The sequence below is a fragment of the Hoplias malabaricus genome, chromosome 12, assembly GCF_029633855.1.
Source record: "Hoplias malabaricus isolate fHopMal1 chromosome 12, fHopMal1.hap1, whole genome shotgun sequence".
Lineage (NCBI taxonomy): Eukaryota > Metazoa > Chordata > Actinopteri > Characiformes > Erythrinidae > Hoplias > Hoplias malabaricus.
This window is the reverse complement of record NC_089811.1, coordinates 15,752,504-15,770,080: the sequence shown is the minus strand read 5'-3', so window position 1 is coordinate 15,770,080 and position 17,577 is coordinate 15,752,504. Positions and strand designations below refer to the sequence as shown.

General features: G+C 43.8%; 1 protein-coding gene across 4 annotated transcripts in view; it reads right to left on the bottom strand.

The window, feature by feature from the left end:
- The window catches only part of LOC136710469 (collagen alpha-3(VI) chain-like), a 163,977-nt gene that overhangs the window by 66,187 nt on the left and 80,213 nt on the right, over positions 1–17,577 (bottom strand). The window lies entirely within an intron of this gene.

The following is a 17,577-nucleotide window of genomic DNA, read 5'->3' as shown; positions in this document are numbered from 1 at the left end:
TCACTGACAATTCTCTGAAGCTCTCTGCTTGAATTCCTGGTCCCAACACCAAGAATTAAGACCCCACTTTCTTTTAAAGCAGAGGCAGGCGTGTCGAAATTATCGTTTGACCTTGATCCACTGAGCAGGACGAGAATCTGTGGAACACCCTGTTGACGTCTACTGCCAGCAGAGGAAGTGAAGACACTGACTCTTGCGTACTGGAGAGCTGACCCCACATTGAGGGGTCTCCCACCTCTGTGTCTTAGACTCTTGATGGCATCAAGTATGTCTGCCTTTGCTGAGTAACTATTCAAATAGAAATGGACCTCAGGGTCTCTGCTGTACTGCACCACCGAAACACGGTCTCTACTGTCCTCTATGTTGAATTTTTCAACAACTTTTCTTACAAAGTCAAGCATGGCTGGGAATGCACTTCTAGTGCCATCTGAACCATCCAGCAGGAAGACCACATCTTTTCTTGAGATTTCATAATCGACTAGAAAGACAACAATAGCATTTGTTAAAATCCATCAGTTGGTGGTAAAAAAGTTACGCAGAAACTTCCAAATCGATTTCATAATTTACCTTAAGGATACAAAACTCAACAACACAAATCACAAGTGCCATCCATTACAATTTCCCCCAAAAAATGGTGTGGGTAAAACAATAGTCAAAAACAAACAGTCAAAAACAAACATTCAAATAAAACGGTAATGGTAGAGGCAATAATATAAGAGTTTCACAAAGGCATACCAGATGGTGTTGGCGACGCTGTAGTGAGGGGAGCAAGGACTGCATCAACAGAGGCCAAAATATGCCCTTGCACATTTGGGAGCTCAGTGAAGTCTGGAACAGACAGTGCATTGCTAGGGTCATATGAAATCCTCTGCAGTTCCCTGCTATCAGAGCCCCTTGATCCTATTGCCAGTGTCATGACTCCCAGATCCTTCAGAGCAGAGGCTGGGGCATCTACATTGTCAAATGAGCTTCCACTATTCAGCAGGATCAACATCTGTGGCACACCCTCTAGTCGCCTGCTACCGGAAGAGGCGGTGAAGATATTGTTTCTGACATACTGGAGAGCGGCCCCGGTGTTCAGGGGTCTTCCTCCTTTGTGCCTCAGACCTCTAACTGTGGCAGTGATATCGTCCTTTGTCGTATACGTGTTTAGATAGAAATTAGTCTCTGCTTCTCTGCTGTACTGGACTACAGCAACACGGTCTTTGTTCTCTGCCACATTCAACTTTTCCACTAGCCTTACAACAAAGTCCTTCATTGCAGAGAACCCACTGCGGGTGCCATCTGACCCATCCAGCAGAAACACAACATCTCTCCTTTGTGCTGCAGGCTCAACTATGGAGATTAAAGTTGGAAAAAGTAGAGCACGGTAAACAAGTTTGCAACACGATTTCCATGTTTGCACTGCTCAAATAAACCGTGATGTTGTTTTAAGTGTTGTTATGTGTTTTATGTGATGTTAAAGTTTTAAACACTGCACACGTTCTTAACTCAAACGCTCTTTACGTCAAAAAACGTCAGAAGTTATTTGAAGAAAATCTGGTCCATTGAAGACAGTGTGAAATGTATTAGCACTGCCTTTGTCTTACCTATCAGTGTTGGAGAGACAGTCGTAGCCTCTACGACGACAGTGCTAATGCTGGAGAAAAGCTGCTCTTGAACATTGGGGAGATCCGCAAAATCTGTCACCGAAAGTGCAAAATTGGGGTCATGTGTAATCTTTTGCAGCTCTCTACTATCAGAACCCCTTGATCCTACAGCAAAGGTCAAGACTCCAAGCTCCTTCAGGGAAGAGGCTGGTGTGTCAACGTTATCAAATGACCTTCCACCACTCAGCAAAATCAGTAACTGAGGCACCCCTTCTAGACGCCTGCTTCCAGAAGAGGCAGTAAAGACGTTGTCCCTCACATATTGGAGAGCTGCTCCTGTATTGAGGGGTCTCCCTCCCTTGTGCCGTAGACCTCGAACAGTGTTGAGAACGCTCTCGTTGGTTGTATATGTGTTAAGGTAGAAGTAGGCCTCCGGATCTCTACTGAATTGGACTACAGACACACGGTCTCTCCCCTCAGACACATGCAGTCTCTTCATCATTCTTTCAATAAAGTCACGCATTGCCGGGAAAGAGCTCCTAGTGCTGTCGGAACCATCCAACAGGAATACTACGTCTCTTCTGGTCATTGTTTGCTGAACTACAGATGGCAAAATACAAAACAGGGTCATTTCAACATCCGCTGTCCATTTCTGAAATGTGGAATTTTGGTTTTGTCTACATAAATTGTGAATAAAATCACTATTAGATCTCGCTCCCTGGTCCCAACCAGTCACAATAAATATGTTACTCATCCCACAGTTTTGGTACAATTGGCTAAACTCAGTGCGGGTAGCATGCACTATTGCTGAAGATCAAATGCAAGCTGGAACGCATGCTTATTTTTTGGCAAGAATCCGACAGATGATCAGAGACCACCAAAACATTTGTATATAAAAATTGTAATTAAGTGCTTCTGGAAGTAAAGAAAAATTATGAAGCCAACACAGAAAAGCCTACACTTAATCTTGCCTCACCATTTCACTATGCACAACCATCTGTAGAATCACATGGCTAACTTAAATGGAAAATCTCAGCATGCACATATTCAGCTGTGCCTTCTCCACTCTGGTCATTTATAAAATGTTTGTTTCACTCAGCCTTACCTATGACTGTAGGTGTCACTGGCGTTACGTCTAATACGACACTTCTGAGAGAGGTGAACAACTGCTGCTGGACATTGGGAAGCTCAGAGAACTCAGGAACAGAATGAGCATAAGAAGGATCACTGACAATTCTCTGAAGCTCTCTGCTTGAATTCCTGGTCCCAACACCAAGAATTAAGACCCCACTTTCTTTTAAAGCAGAGGCAGGCGTGTCGAAATTATCGTTTGACCTTGATCCACTGAGCAGGACGAGAATCTGTGGAACACCCTGTTGACGTCTACTGCCAGCAGAGGAAGTGAAGACACTGACTCTTGCGTACTGGAGAGCTGACCCCACATTGAGGGGTCTCCCACCTCTGTGTCTTAGACTCTTGATGGCATCAAGTATGTCTGCCTTTGCTGAGTAACTATTCAAATAGAAATGGACCTCAGGGTCTCTGCTGTACTGCACCACCGAAACACGGTCTCTACTGTCCTCTATGTTGAATTTTTCAACAACTTTTCTTACAAAGTCAAGCATGGCTGGGAATGCACTTCTAGTGCCATCTGAACCATCCAGCAGGAAGACCACATCTTTTCTTGAGATTTCATAATCGACTAGAAAGACAACAATAGCATTTGTTAAAATCCATCAGTTGGTGGTAAAAAAGTTACGCAGAAACTTCCAAATCGATTTCATAATTTACCTTAAGGATACAAAACTCAACAACACAAATCACAAGTGCCATCCATTACAATTTCCCCCAAAAAATGGTGTGGGTAAAACAATAGTCAAAAACAAACAGTCAAAAACAAACATTCAAATAAAACGGTAATGGTAGAGACAATAATATAAGAGTTTCACAAAGGCATACCAGATGGTGTTGGCGACGCTGTAGTGAGGGGAGCAAGGACTGCATCAACAGAGGCCAAAATATGCTCTTGCACATTTGGGAGCTCAGTGAAGTCTGGAACAGACAGTGCATTGCTAGGGTCATATGAAATCCTCTGCAGTTCCCTGCTATCAGAGCCCCTTGATCCTATTGCCAGTGTCATGACTCCCAGATCCTTCAGAGCAGAGGCTGGGGCATCTACATTGTCAAATGAGCTTCCACTATTCAGCAGGATCAACATCTGTGGCACACCCTCTAGTCGCCTGCTACCGGAAGAGGCGGTGAAGATATTGTTTCTGACATACTGGAGAGCGGCCCCGGTGTTCAGGGGTCTTCCTCCTTTGTGCCTCAGACCTCTAACTGTGGCAGTGATATCGTCCTTTGTCGTATACGTGTTTAGATAGAAATTAGTCTCTGCTTCTCTGCTGTACTGGACTACAGCAACACGGTCTTTGTTCTCTGCCACATTCAACTTTTCCACTAGCCTTACAACAAAGTCCTTCATTGCAGAGAACCCACTGCGGGTGCCATCTGACCCATCCAGCAGAAACACAACATCTCTCCTTTGTGCTGCAGGCTCAACTATGGAGATTAAAGTTGGAAAAAGTAGAGCACGGTAAACAAGTTTGCAACACGATTTCCATGTTTGCACTGCTCAAATAAACCGTGATGTTGTTTTAAGTGTTGTTATGTGTTTTATGTGATGTTAAAGTTTTAAACACTGCACACGTTCTTAACTCAAACGCTCTTTACGTCAAAAAACGTCAGAAGTTATTTGAGGAAAATCTGGTCCATTGAAGACAGTGTGAAATGTATTAGCACTGCCTTTGTCTTACCTATCAGCGTTGGAGAGACAGTCGTAGCCTCTACGACGACAGTGCTAATGCTGGAGAAAAGCTGCTCTTGAACATTGGGGAGATCCGCAAAATCTGTCACCGAAAGTGCAAAATTGGGGTCATGTGTGATCTTTTGCAGCTCTCTACTATCAGAACCCCTTGATCCTACAGCAAATGTCAAGACTCCAAGCTCCTTCAGGGAAGAGGCTGGTGTGTCAACGTTATCAAATGACCTTCCACCACTCAGCAAAATCAGTAACTGAGGCACCCCTTCTAGACGCCTGCTTCCAGAAGAGGCAGTAAAGACGTTGTCCCTCACATATTGGAGAGCTGCTCCTGTATTGAGGGGTCTCCCTCCCTTGTGCCGTAGACCTCGAACAGTGTTGAGAATGCTCTCGTTGGTTGTATATGTGTTAAGGTAGAAGTAGGCCTCCGGATCTCTACTGAATTGGACTACAGACACACGGTCTCTCCCCTCAGACACATGCAGTCTCTTCACCATTCTTTCAATAAAGTCACGCATTGCCAGGAAAGAGCTCCTAGTGCTGTCGGAACCATCCAACAGGAATACTACGTCTCTTCTGGTCATTGTTTGCTGAACTACAGATGGCAAAATACAAAACAGTGTCATTTCAACATCCGCTGTCCATTTCTGAAATGTGGAATTTTGGTTTTGTCTACATAAATTGTGAATAAAATCACTATCAGATCTCGCTCCCTGGTCCCAACCAGTCACAATAATTATGTTACCCATCCCCCAGTTTTGGTACAATTGGCTAAACTCAGTGCGGGTAGCATGCACTATTGCTGAAGATCAAATGCAAGCTGGAAAGCATGCTTATTTTTTGGCAAGAATCCGACAGATGATCAGAGACCACCAAAACATTTGTATATAAAAATTGTAATTAAGTGCTTCTGGAAGTAAAGAAAAATTATGAAGCCAACACAGAAAAGCCTACACTTAATCTTGCCTCACCATTTCACTATGCACAACCATCTGTAGAATCACATGGCTAACTTAAATGGAAAATCTCAGCATGCACATATTCAGCTGTGCCTTCTCCACTCTGGTCATTTATAAAATGTTTGTTTCACTCAGCCTTACCTATGACTGTAGTTGTCACTGGCGTTACGTCTAATACGACACTTCTGAGAGAGGTGAACAACTGCTGCTGGACATTGGGAAGCTCAGAGAACTCAGGAACAGAATGAGCATAAGAAGGATCACTGACAATTCTCTGAAGCTCTCTGCTTGAATTCCTGGTCCCAACACCAAGAATTAAGACCCCACTTTCTTTTAAAGCAGAGGCAGGCGTGTCGAAATTATCGTTTGACCTTGATCCACTGAGCAGGACGAGAATCTGTGGAACACCCTGTTGACGTCTACTGCCAGCAGAGGAAGTGAAGACACTGACTCTTGCGTACTGGAGAGCTGACCCCACATTGAGGGGTCTCCCACCTCTGTGTCTTAGACTCTTGATGGCATCAAGTATGTCTGCCTTTGCTGAGTAACTATTCAAATAGAAATGGACCTCAGGGTCTCTGCTGTACTGCACCACCGAAACACGGTCTCTACTGTCCTCTATGTTGAATTTTTCAACAACTTTTCTTACAAAGTCAAGCATGGCTGGGAATGCACTTCTAGTGCCATCTGAACCATCCAGCAGGAAGACCACATCTTTTCTTGAGATTTCATAATCGACTAGAAAGACAACAATAGCATTTGTTAAAATCCATCAGTTGGTGGTAAAAAAGTTACGCAGAAACTTCCAAATCAATTTCATAATTTACCTTAAGGATACAAAACTCAACAACACAAATCACAAGTGCCATCCATTACAATTTCCCCCAAAAAATGGTGTGGGTAAAACAATAGTCAAAAACAAACAGTCAAAAACAAACATTCAAATAAAACGGTAATGGTAGAGGCAATAATATAAGAGTTTCACAAAGGCATACCAGATGGTGTTGGCGACGCTGTAGTGAGGGGAGCAAGGACTGCATCAACAGAGGCCAAAATATGCTCTTGCACATTTGGGAGCTCAGTGAAGTCTGGAACAGACAGTGCATTGCTAGGGTCATATGAAATCCTCTGCAGTTCCCTGCTATCAGAGCCCCTTGATCCTATTGCCAGTGTCATGACTCCCAGATCCTTCAGAGCAGAGGCTGGGGCATCTACATTGTCAAATGAGCTTCCACTATTCAGCAGGATCAACATCTGTGGCACACCCTCTAGTCGCCTGCTACCGGAAGAGGCGGTGAAGATATTGTTTCTGACATACTGGAGAGCGGCCCCGGTGTTCAGGGGTCTTCCTCCTTTGTGCCTCAGACCTCTAACTGTGGCAGTGATATCGTCCTTTGTCGTATACGTGTTTAGATAGAAATTAGTCTCTGCTTCTCTGCTGTACTGGACTACAGCAACACGGTCTTTGTTCTCTGCCACATTCAACTTTTCCACTAGCCTTACAACAAAGTCCTTCATTGCAGAGAACCCACTGCGGGTGCCATCTGACCCATCCAGCAGAAACACAACATCTCTCCTTTGTGCTGCAGGCTCAACTATGGAGATTAAAGTTGGAAAAAGTAGAGCACGGTAAACAAGTTTGCAACACGATTTCCATGTTTGCACTGCTCAAATAAACCGTGATGTTGTTTTAAGTGTTGTTATGTGTTTTATGTGATGTTAAAGTTTTAAACACTGCACACATGTTCTTAACTCAAACGCTCTTTACGTCAAAAAACGTCAGAAGTTATTTGAGGAAAATCTGGTCCATTGAAGACAGTGTGAAATGTATTAGCACTGCCTTTGTCTTACCTATCAGCGTTGGAGAGACAGTCGTAGCCTCTACGACGACAGTGCTAATGCTGGAGAAAAGCTGCTCTTGAACATTGGGGAGATCCGCAAAATCTGTCACCGAAAGTGCAAAATTGGGGTCATGTGTGATCTTTTGCAGCTCTCTACTATCAGAACCCCTTGATCCTACAGCAAAAGTCAAGACTCCAAGCTCCTTCAGGGAAGAGGCTGGTGTGTCAACGTTATCAAATGACCTTCCACCACTCAGCAAAATCAGTAACTGAGGCACCCCTTCTAGACGCCTGCTTCCAGAAGAGGCAGTAAAGACGTTGTCCCTCACATATTGGAGAGCTGCTCCTGTATTGAGGGGTCTCCCTCCCTTGTGCCGTAGACCTCGAACAGTGTTGAGAATGCTCTCGTTGGTTGTATATGTGTTAAGGTAGAAGTAGGCCTCCGGATCTCTACTGAATTGGACTACAGACACACGGTCTCTCCCCTCAGACACATGCAGTCTCTTCACCATTCTTTCAATAAAGTCACGCATTGCCAGGAAAGAGCTCCTAGTGCTGTCGGAACCATCCAACAGGAATACTACGTCTCTTCTGGTCATTGTTTGCTGAACTACAGATGGCAAAATACAAAACAGTGTCATTTCAACATCCGCTGTCCATTTCTGAAATGTGGAATTTTGGTTTTGTCTACATAAATTGTGAATAAAATCACTATCACATCTCGCTCCCTGGTCCCAACCAGTCACAATAATTATGTTACCCATCCCCCAGTTTTGGTACAATTGGCTAAACTCAGTGCGGGTAGCATGCACTATTGCTGAAGATCAAATGCAAGCTGGAAAGCATGCTTATTTTTTGGCAAGAATCCGACAGATGATCAGAGACCACCAAAACATTTGTATATAAAAATTGTAATTAAGTGCTTCTGGAAGTAAAGAAAAATTATGAAGCCAACACAGAAAAGCCTACACTTAATCTTGCCTCACCATTTCACTATGCACAACCATCTGTAGAATCACATGGCTAACTTAAATGGAAAATCTCAGCATGCACATATTCAGCTGTGCCTTCTCCACTCTGGTCATTTATAAAATGTTTGTTTCACTCAGCCTTACCTATGACTGTAGGTGTCACTGGCGTTACGTCTAATACAACACTTCTGAGAGAGGTGAACAACTGCTGCTGGACATTGGGAAGCTCAGAGAACTCAGGAACAGAATGAGCATAAGAAGGATCACTGACAATTCTCTGAAGCTCTCTGCTTGAATTCCTGGTCCCAACACCAAGAATTAAGACCCCACTTTCTTTTAAAGCAGAGGCAGGCGTGTCGAAATTATCGTTTGACCTTGATCCACTGAGCAGGACGAGAATCTGTGGAACACCCTGTTGACGTCTACTGCCAGCAGAGGAAGTGAAGACACTGACTCTTGCGTACTGGAGAGCTGACCCCACATTGAGGGGTCTCCCACCTCTGTGTCTTAGACTCTTGATGGCATCAAGTATGTCTGCCTTTGCTGAGTAACTATTCAAATAGAAATGGACCTCAGGGTCTCTGCTGTACTGCACCACCGAAACACGGTCTCTACTGTCCTCTATGTTGAATTTTTCAACAACTTTTCTTACAAAGTCAAGCATGGCTGGGAATGCACTTCTAGTGCCATCTGAACCATCCAGCAGGAAGACCACATCTTTTCTTGAGATTTCATAATCGACTAGAAAGACAACAATAGCATTTGTTAAAATCCATCAGTTGGTGGTAAAAAAGTTACGCAGAAACTTCCAAATCAATTTCATAATTTACCTTAAGGATACAAAACTCAACAACACAAATCACAAGTGCCATCCATTACAATTTCCCCCAAAAAATGGTGTGGGTAAAACAATAGTCAAAAACAAACAGTCAAAAACAAACATTCAAATAAAACGGTAATGGTAGAGGCAATAATATAAGAGTTTCACAAAGGCATACCAGATGGTGTTGGCGACGCTGTAGTGAGGGGAGCAAGGACTGCATCAACAGAGGCCAAAATATGCTCTTGCACATTTGGGAGCTCAGTGAAGTCTGGAACAGACAGTGCATTGCTAGGGTCATATGAAATCCTCTGCAGTTCCCTGCTATCAGAGCCCCTTGATCCTATTGCCAGTGTCATGACTCCCAGATCCTTCAGAGCAGAGGCTGGGGCATCTACATTGTCAAATGAGCTTCCACTATTCAGCAGGATCAACATCTGTGGCACACCCTCTAGTCGCCTGCTACCGGAAGAGGCGGTGAAGATATTGTTTCTGACATACTGGAGAGCGGCCCCGGTGTTCAGGGGTCTTCCTCCTTTGTGCCTCAGACCTCTAACTGTGGCAGTGATATCGTCCTTTGTCGTATACGTGTTTAGATAGAAATTAGTCTCTGCTTCTCTGCTGTACTGGACTACAGCAACACGGTCTTTGTTCTCTGCCACATTCAACTTTTCCACTAGCCTTACAACAAAGTCCTTCATTGCAGAGAACCCACTGCGGGTGCCATCTGACCCATCCAACAGAAACACAACATCTCTCCTTTGTGCTGCAGGCTCAACTATGGAGATTAAAGTTGGAAAAAGTAGAGCACGGTAAACAAGTTTGCAACACGATTTCCATGTTTGCACTGCTCAAATAAACCGTGATGTTGTTTTAAGTGTTGTTATGTGTTTTATGTGATGTTAAAGTTTTAAACACTGCACACATGTTCTTAACTCAAACGCTCTTTACGTCAAAAAACGTCAGAAGTTATTTGAGGAAAATCTGGTCCATTGAAGACAGTGTTAAATGTATTAGCACTGCCTTTGTCTTACCTATCAGCGTTGGAGAGACAGTCGTAGCCTCTACGACGACAGTGCTAATGCTGGAGAAAAGCTGCTCTTGAACATTGGGGAGATCCGCAAAATCTGTCACCGAAAGTGCAAAATTGGGGTCATGTGTGATCTTTTGCAGCTCTCTACTATCAGAACCCCTTGATCCTACAGCAAAAGTCAAGACTCCAAGCTCCTTCAGGGAAGAGGCTGGTGTGTCAACGTTATCAAATGACCTTCCACCACTCAGCAAAATCAGTAACTGAGGCACCCCTTCTAGACGCCTGCTTCCAGAAGAGGCAGTAAAGACGTTGTCCCTCACATATTGGAGAGCTGCTCCTGTATTGAGGGGTCTCCCTCCCTTGTGCCGTAGACCTCGAACAGTGTTGAGAATGCTCTCGTTGGTTGTATATGTGTTAAGGTAGAAGTAGGCCTCCGGATCTCTACTGAATTGGACTACAGACACACGGTCTCTCCCCTCAGACACATGCAGTCTCTTCACCATTCTTTCAATAAAGTCACGCATTGCCAGGAAAGAGCTCCTAGTGCTGTCGGAACCATCCAACAGGAATACTACGTCTCTTCTGGTCATTGTTTGCTGAACTACAGATGGCAAAATACAAAACAGTGTCATTTCAACATCCGCTGTCCATTTCTGAAATGTGGAATTTTGGTTTTGTCTACATAAATTGTGAATAAAATCACTATCACATCTCGCTCCCTGGTCCCAACCAGTCACAATAATTATGTTACCCATCCCCCAGTTTTGGTACAATTGGCTAAACTCAGTGCGGGTAGCATGCACTATTGCTGAAGATCAAATGCAAGCTGGAAAGCATGCTTATTTTTTGGCAAGAATCCGACAGATGATCAGAGACCACCAAAACATTTGTATATAAAAATTGTAATTAAGTGCTTCTGGAAGTAAAGAAAAATTATGAAGCCAACACAGAAAAGCCTACACTTAATCTTGCCTCACCATTTCACTATGCACAACCATCTGTAGAATCACATGGCTAACTTAAATGGAAAATCTCAGCATGCACATATTCAGCTGTGCCTTCTCCACTCTGGTCATTTATAAAATGTTTGTTTCACTCAGCCTTACCTATGACTGTAGGTGTCACTGGCGTTACGTCTAATACAACACTTCTGAGAGAGGTGAACAACTGCTGCTGGACATTGGGAAGCTCAGAGAACTCAGGAACAGAATGAGCATAAGAAGGATCACTGACAATTCTCTGAAGCTCTCTGCTTGAATTCCTGGTCCCAACACCAAGAATTAAGACCCCACTTTCTTTTAAAGCAGAGGCAGGCGTGTCGAAATTATCGTTTGACCTTGATCCACTGAGCAGGACGAGAATCTGTGGAACACCCTGTTGACGTCTACTGCCAGCAGAGGAAGTGAAGACACTGACTCTTGCGTACTGGAGAGCTGACCCCACATTGAGGGGTCTCCCACCTCTGTGTCTTAGACTCTTGATGGCATCAAGTATGTCTGCCTTTGCTGAGTAACTATTCAAATAGAAATGGACCTCAGGGTCTCTGCTGTACTGCACCACCGAAACACGGTCTCTACTGTCCTCTATGTTGAATTTTTCAACAACTTTTCTTACAAAGTCAAGCATGGCTGGGAATGCACTTCTAGTGCCATCTGAACCATCCAGCAGGAAGACCACATCTTTTCTTGAGATTTCATAATCGACTAGAAAGACAACAATAGCATTTGTTAAAATCCATCAGTTGGTGGTAAAAAAGTTACGCAGAAACTTCCAAATCGATTTCATAATTTACCTTAAGGATACAAAACTCAACAACACAAATCACAAGTGCCATCCATTACAATTTCCCCCAAAAAATGGTGTGGGTAAAACAATAGTCAAAAACAAACAGTCAAAAACAAACATTCAAATAAAACGGTAATGGTAGAGGCAATAATATAAGAGTTTCACAAAGGCATACCAGATGGTGTTGGCGACGCTGTAGTGAGGGGAGCAAGGACTGCATCAACAGAGGCCAAAATATGCTCTTGCACATTTGGGAGCTCAGTGAAGTCTGGAACAGACAGTGCATTGCTAGGGTCATATGAAATCCTCTGCAGTTCCCTGCTATCAGAGCCCCTTGATCCTATTGCCAGTGTCATGACTCCCAGATCCTTCAGAGCAGAGGCTGGGGCATCTACATTGTCAAATGAGCTTCCACTATTCAGCAGGATCAACATCTGTGGCACACCCTCTAGTCGCCTGCTACCGGAAGAGGCGGTGAAGATATTGTTTCTGACATACTGGAGAGCGGCCCCGGTGTTCAGGGGTCTTCCTCCTTTGTGCCTCAGACCTCTAACTGTGGCAGTGATATCGTCCTTTGTCGTATACGTGTTTAGATAGAAATTAGTCTCTGCTTCTCTGCTGTACTGGACTACAGCAACACGGTCTTTGTTCTCTGCCACATTCAACTTTTCCACTAGCCTTACAACAAAGTCCTTCATTGCAGAGAACCCACTGCGGGTGCCATCTGACCCATCCAGCAGAAACACAACATCTCTCCTTTGTGCTGCAGGCTCAACTATGGAGATTAAAGTTGGAAAAAGTAGAGCACGGTAAACAAGTTTGCAACACAATTTCCATGTTTGCACTGCTCAAATAAACCGTGATGTTGTTTTAAGTGTTGTTATGTGTTTTATGTGATGTTAAAGTTTTAAACACTGCACACATGTTCTTAACTCAAACGCTCTTTACGTCAAAAAACGTCAGAAGTTATTTGAGAAAAATCTGGTCCATTGAAGACAGTGTGAAATGTATTAGCACTGCCTTTGTCTTACCTATCAGCGTTGGAGAGACAGTCGTAGCCTCTACGACGACAGTGCTAATGCTGGAGAAAAGCTGCTCTTGAACATTGGGGAGATCCGCAAAATCTGTCACCGAAAGTGCAAAATTGGGGTCATGTGTGATCTTTTGCAGCTCTCTACTATCAGAACCCCTTGATCCTACAGCAAAAGTCAAGACTCCAAGCTCCTTCAGGGAAGAGGCTGGTGTGTCAACGTTATCAAATGACCTTCCACCACTCAGCAAAATCAGTAACTGAGGCACCCCTTCTAGACGCCTGCTTCCAGAAGAGGCAGTAAAGACGTTGTCCCTCACATATTGGAGAGCTGCTCCTGTATTGAGGGGTCTCCCTCCCTTGTGCCGTAGACCTCGAACAGTGTTGAGAATGCTCTCGTTGGTTGTATATGTGTTAAGGTAGAAGTAGGCCTCCGGATCTCTACTGAATTGGACTACAGACACACGGTCTCTCCCCTCAGACACATGCAGTCTCTTCACCATTCTTTCAATAAAGTCACGCATTGCCAGGAAAGAGCTCCTAGTGCTGTCGGAACCATCCAACAGGAATACTACGTCTCTTCTGGTCATTGTTTGCTGAACTACAGATGGCAAAATACAAAACAGTGTCATTTCAACATCCGCTGTCCATTTCTGAAATGTGGAATTTTGGTTTTGTCTACATAAATTGTGAATAAAATCACTATCAGATCTCGCTCCCTGGTCCCAACCAGTCACAATAATTATGTTACCCATCCCCCAGTTTTGGTACAATTGGCTAAACTCAGTGCGGGTAGCATGCACTATTGCTGAAGATCAAATGCAAGCTGGAAAGCATGCTTATTTTTTGGCAAGAATCCGACAGATGATCAGAGACCACCAAAACATTTGTATATAAAAATTGTAACTAAGTGCTTCTGGAAGTAAAGAAAAATTATGAAGCCAACACAGAAAAGCCTACACTTAATCTTGCCTCAACATTTCACTATGCACAACCATCTGTAGAATCACATGGCTAACTTAAATGGAAAATCTCAGCATGCACATATTCAGCTGTGCCTTCTCCACTCTGGTCATTTATAAAATGTTTGTTTCACTCAGCCTTACCTATGACTGTAGGTGTCACTGGCGTTACGTCTAATACAACACTTCTGAGAGAGGTGAACAACTGCTGCTGGACATTGGGAAGCTCAGAGAACTCAGGAACAGAATGAGCATAAGAAGGATCACTGACAATTCTCTGAAGCTCTCTGCTTGAATTCCTGGTCCCAACACCAAGAATTAAGACCCCACTTTCTTTTAAAGCAGAGGCAGGCGTGTCAAAATTATCGTTTGACCTTGATCCACTGAGCAGGACGAGAATCTGTGGAACACCCTGTTGACGTCTACTGCCAGCAGAGGAAGTGAAGACACTGACTCTTGCGTACTGGAGAGCTGACCCCACATTGAGGGGTCTCCCACCTCTGTGTCTTAGACTCTTGATGGCATCAAGTATGTCTGCCTTTGCTGAGTAACTATTCAAATAGAAATGGACCTCAGGGTCTCTGCTGTACTGCACCACCGAAACACGGTCTCTACTGTCCTCTATGTTGAATTTTTCAACAACTTTTCTTACAAAGTCAAGCATGGCTGGGAATGCACTTCTAGTGCCATCTGAACCATCCAGCAGGAAGACCACATCTTTTCTTGAGATTTCATAATCGACTAGAAAGACAACAATAGCATTTGTTAAAATCCATCAGTTGGTGGTAAAAAAGTTACGCAGAAACTTCCAAATCGATTTCATAATTTACCTTAAGGATACAAAACTCAACAACACAAATCACAAGTGCCATCCATTACAATTTCCCCCAAAAAATGGTGTGGGTAAAACAATAGTCAAAAACAAACAGTCAAAAACAAACATTCAAATAAAACGGTAATGGTAGAGGCAATAATATAAGAGTTTCACAAAGGCATACCAGATGGTGTTGGCGACGCTGTAGTGAGGGGAGCAAGGACTGCATCAACAGAGGCCAAAATATGCTCTTGCACATTTGGGAGCTCAGTGAAGTCTGTAACAGACAGTGCATTGCTAGGGTCATATGAAATCCTCTGCAGTTCCCTGCTATCAGAGCCCCTTGATCCTATTGCCAGTGTCATGACTCCCAGATCCTTCAGAGCAGAGGCTGGGGCATCTACATTGTCAAATGAGCTTCCACTATTCAGCAGGATCAACATCTGTGGCACACCCTCTAGTCGCCTGCTACCGGAAGAGGCGGTGAAGATATTGTTTCTGACATACTGGAGAGCGGCCCCGGTGTTCAGGGGTCTTCCTCCTTTGTGCCTCAGACCTCTAACTGTGGCAGTGATATCGTCCTTTGTCGTATACGTGTTTAGATAGAAATTAGTCTCTGCTTCTCTGCTGTACTGGACTACAGCAACACGGTCTTTGTTCTCTGCCACATTCAACTTTTCCACTAGCCTTACAACAAAGTCCTTCATTGCAGAGAACCCACTGCGGGTGCCATCTGACCCATCCAGCAGAAACACAACATCTCTCCTTTGTGCTGCAGGCTCAACTATGGAGATTAAAGTTGGAAAAAGTAGAGCACGGTAAACAAGTTTGCAACACGATTTCCATGTTTGCACTGCTCAAATAAACCGTGATGTTGTTTTAAGTGTTGTTATGTGTTTTATGTGATGTTAAAGTTTTAAACACTGCACACATGTTCTTAACTCAAACGCTCTTTACGTCAAAAAACGTCAGAAGTTATTTGAGGAAAATCTGGTCCATTGAAGACAGTGTGAAATGTATTAGCACTGCCTTTGTCTTACCTATCAGCGTTGGAGAGACAGTCGTAGCCTCTACGACGACAGTGCTAATGCTGGAGAAAAGCTGCTCTTGAACATTGGGGAGATCCGCAAAATCTGTCACCGAAAGTGCAAAATTGGGGTCATGTGTGATCTTTTGCAGCTCTCTACTATCAGAACCCCTTGATCCTACAGCAAAAGTCAAGACTCCAAGCTCCTTCAGGGAAGAGGCTGGTGTGTCAACGTTATCAAATGACCTTCCACCACTCAGCAAAATCAGTAACTGAGGCACCCCTTCTAGACGCCTGCTTCCAGAAGAGGCAGTAAAGACGTTGTCCCTCACATATTGGAGAGCTGCTCCTGTATTGAGGGGTCTCCCTCCCTTGTGCCGTAGACCTCGAACAGTGTTGAGAATGCTCTCGTTGGTTGTATATGTGTTAAGGTAGAAGTAGGCCTCCGGATCTCTACTGAATTGGACTACAGACACACGGTCTCTCCCCTCAGACACATGCAGTCTCTTCACCATTCTTTCAATAAAGTCACGCATTGCCAGGAAAGAGCTCCTAGTGCTGTCGGAACCATCCAACAGGAATACTACGTCTCTTCTGGTCATTGTTTGCTGAACTACAGATGGCAAAATACAAAACAGTGTCATTTCAACATCCGCTGTCCATTTCTGAAATGTGGAATTTTGGTTTTGTCTACATAAATTGTGAATAAAATCACTATCAGATCTCGCTCCCTGGTCCCAACCAGTCACAATAATTATGTTACCCATCCCCCAGTTTTGGTACAATTGGCTAAACTCAGTGCGGGTAGCATGCACTATTGCTGAAGATCAAATGCAAGCTGGAAAGCATGCTTATTTTTTGGCAAGAATCCGACAGATGATCAGAGACCACCAAAACATTTGTATATAAAAATTGTAATTAAGTGCTTCTGGAAGTAAAGAAAAATTATGAAGCCAACACAGAAAAGCCTACACTTAATCTTGCCTCACCATTTCACTATGCACAACCATCTGTAGAATCACATGGCTAACTTAAATGGAAAATCTCAGCATGCACATATTCAGCTGTGCCTTCTCCACTCTGGTCATTTATAAAATGTTTGTTTCACTCAGCCTTACCTATGACTGTAGGTGTCACTGGCGTTACGTCTAATACGACACTTCTGAGAGAGGTGAACAACTGCTGCTGGACATTGGGAAGCTCAGAGAACTCAGGAACAGAATGAGCATAAGAAGGATCACTGACAATTCTCTGAAGCTCTCTGCTTGAATTCCTGGTCCCAACACCAAGAATTAAGACCCCACTTTCTTTTAAAGCAGAGGCAGGCGTGTCGAAATTATCGTTTGACCTTGATCCACTGAGCAGGACGAGAATCTGTGGAACACCCTGTTGACGTCTACTGCCAGCAGAGGAAGTGAAGACACTGACTCTTGCGTACTGGAGAGCTGACCCCACATTGAGGGGTCTCCCACCTCTGTGTCTTAGACTCTTGATGGCATCAAGTATGTCTGCCTTTGCTGAGTAACTATTCAAATAGAAATGGACCTCAGGGTCTCTGCTGTACTGCACCACCGAAACACGGTCTCTACTGTCCTCTATGTTGAATTTTTCAACAACTTTTCTTACAAAGTCAAGCATGGCTGGGAATGCACTTCTAGTGCCATCTGAACCATCCAGCAGGAAGACCACATCTTTTCTTGAGATTTCATAATCGACTAGAAAGACAACAATAGCATTTGTTAAAATCCATCAGTTGGTGGTAAAAAAGTTACGCAGAAACTTCCAAATCGATTTCATAATTTACCTTAAGGATACAAAACTCAACAACACAAATCACAAGTGCCATCCATTACAATTTCCCCCAAAAAATGGTGTGGGTAAAACAATAGTCAAAAACAAACAGTCAAAAACAAACATTCAAATAAAAC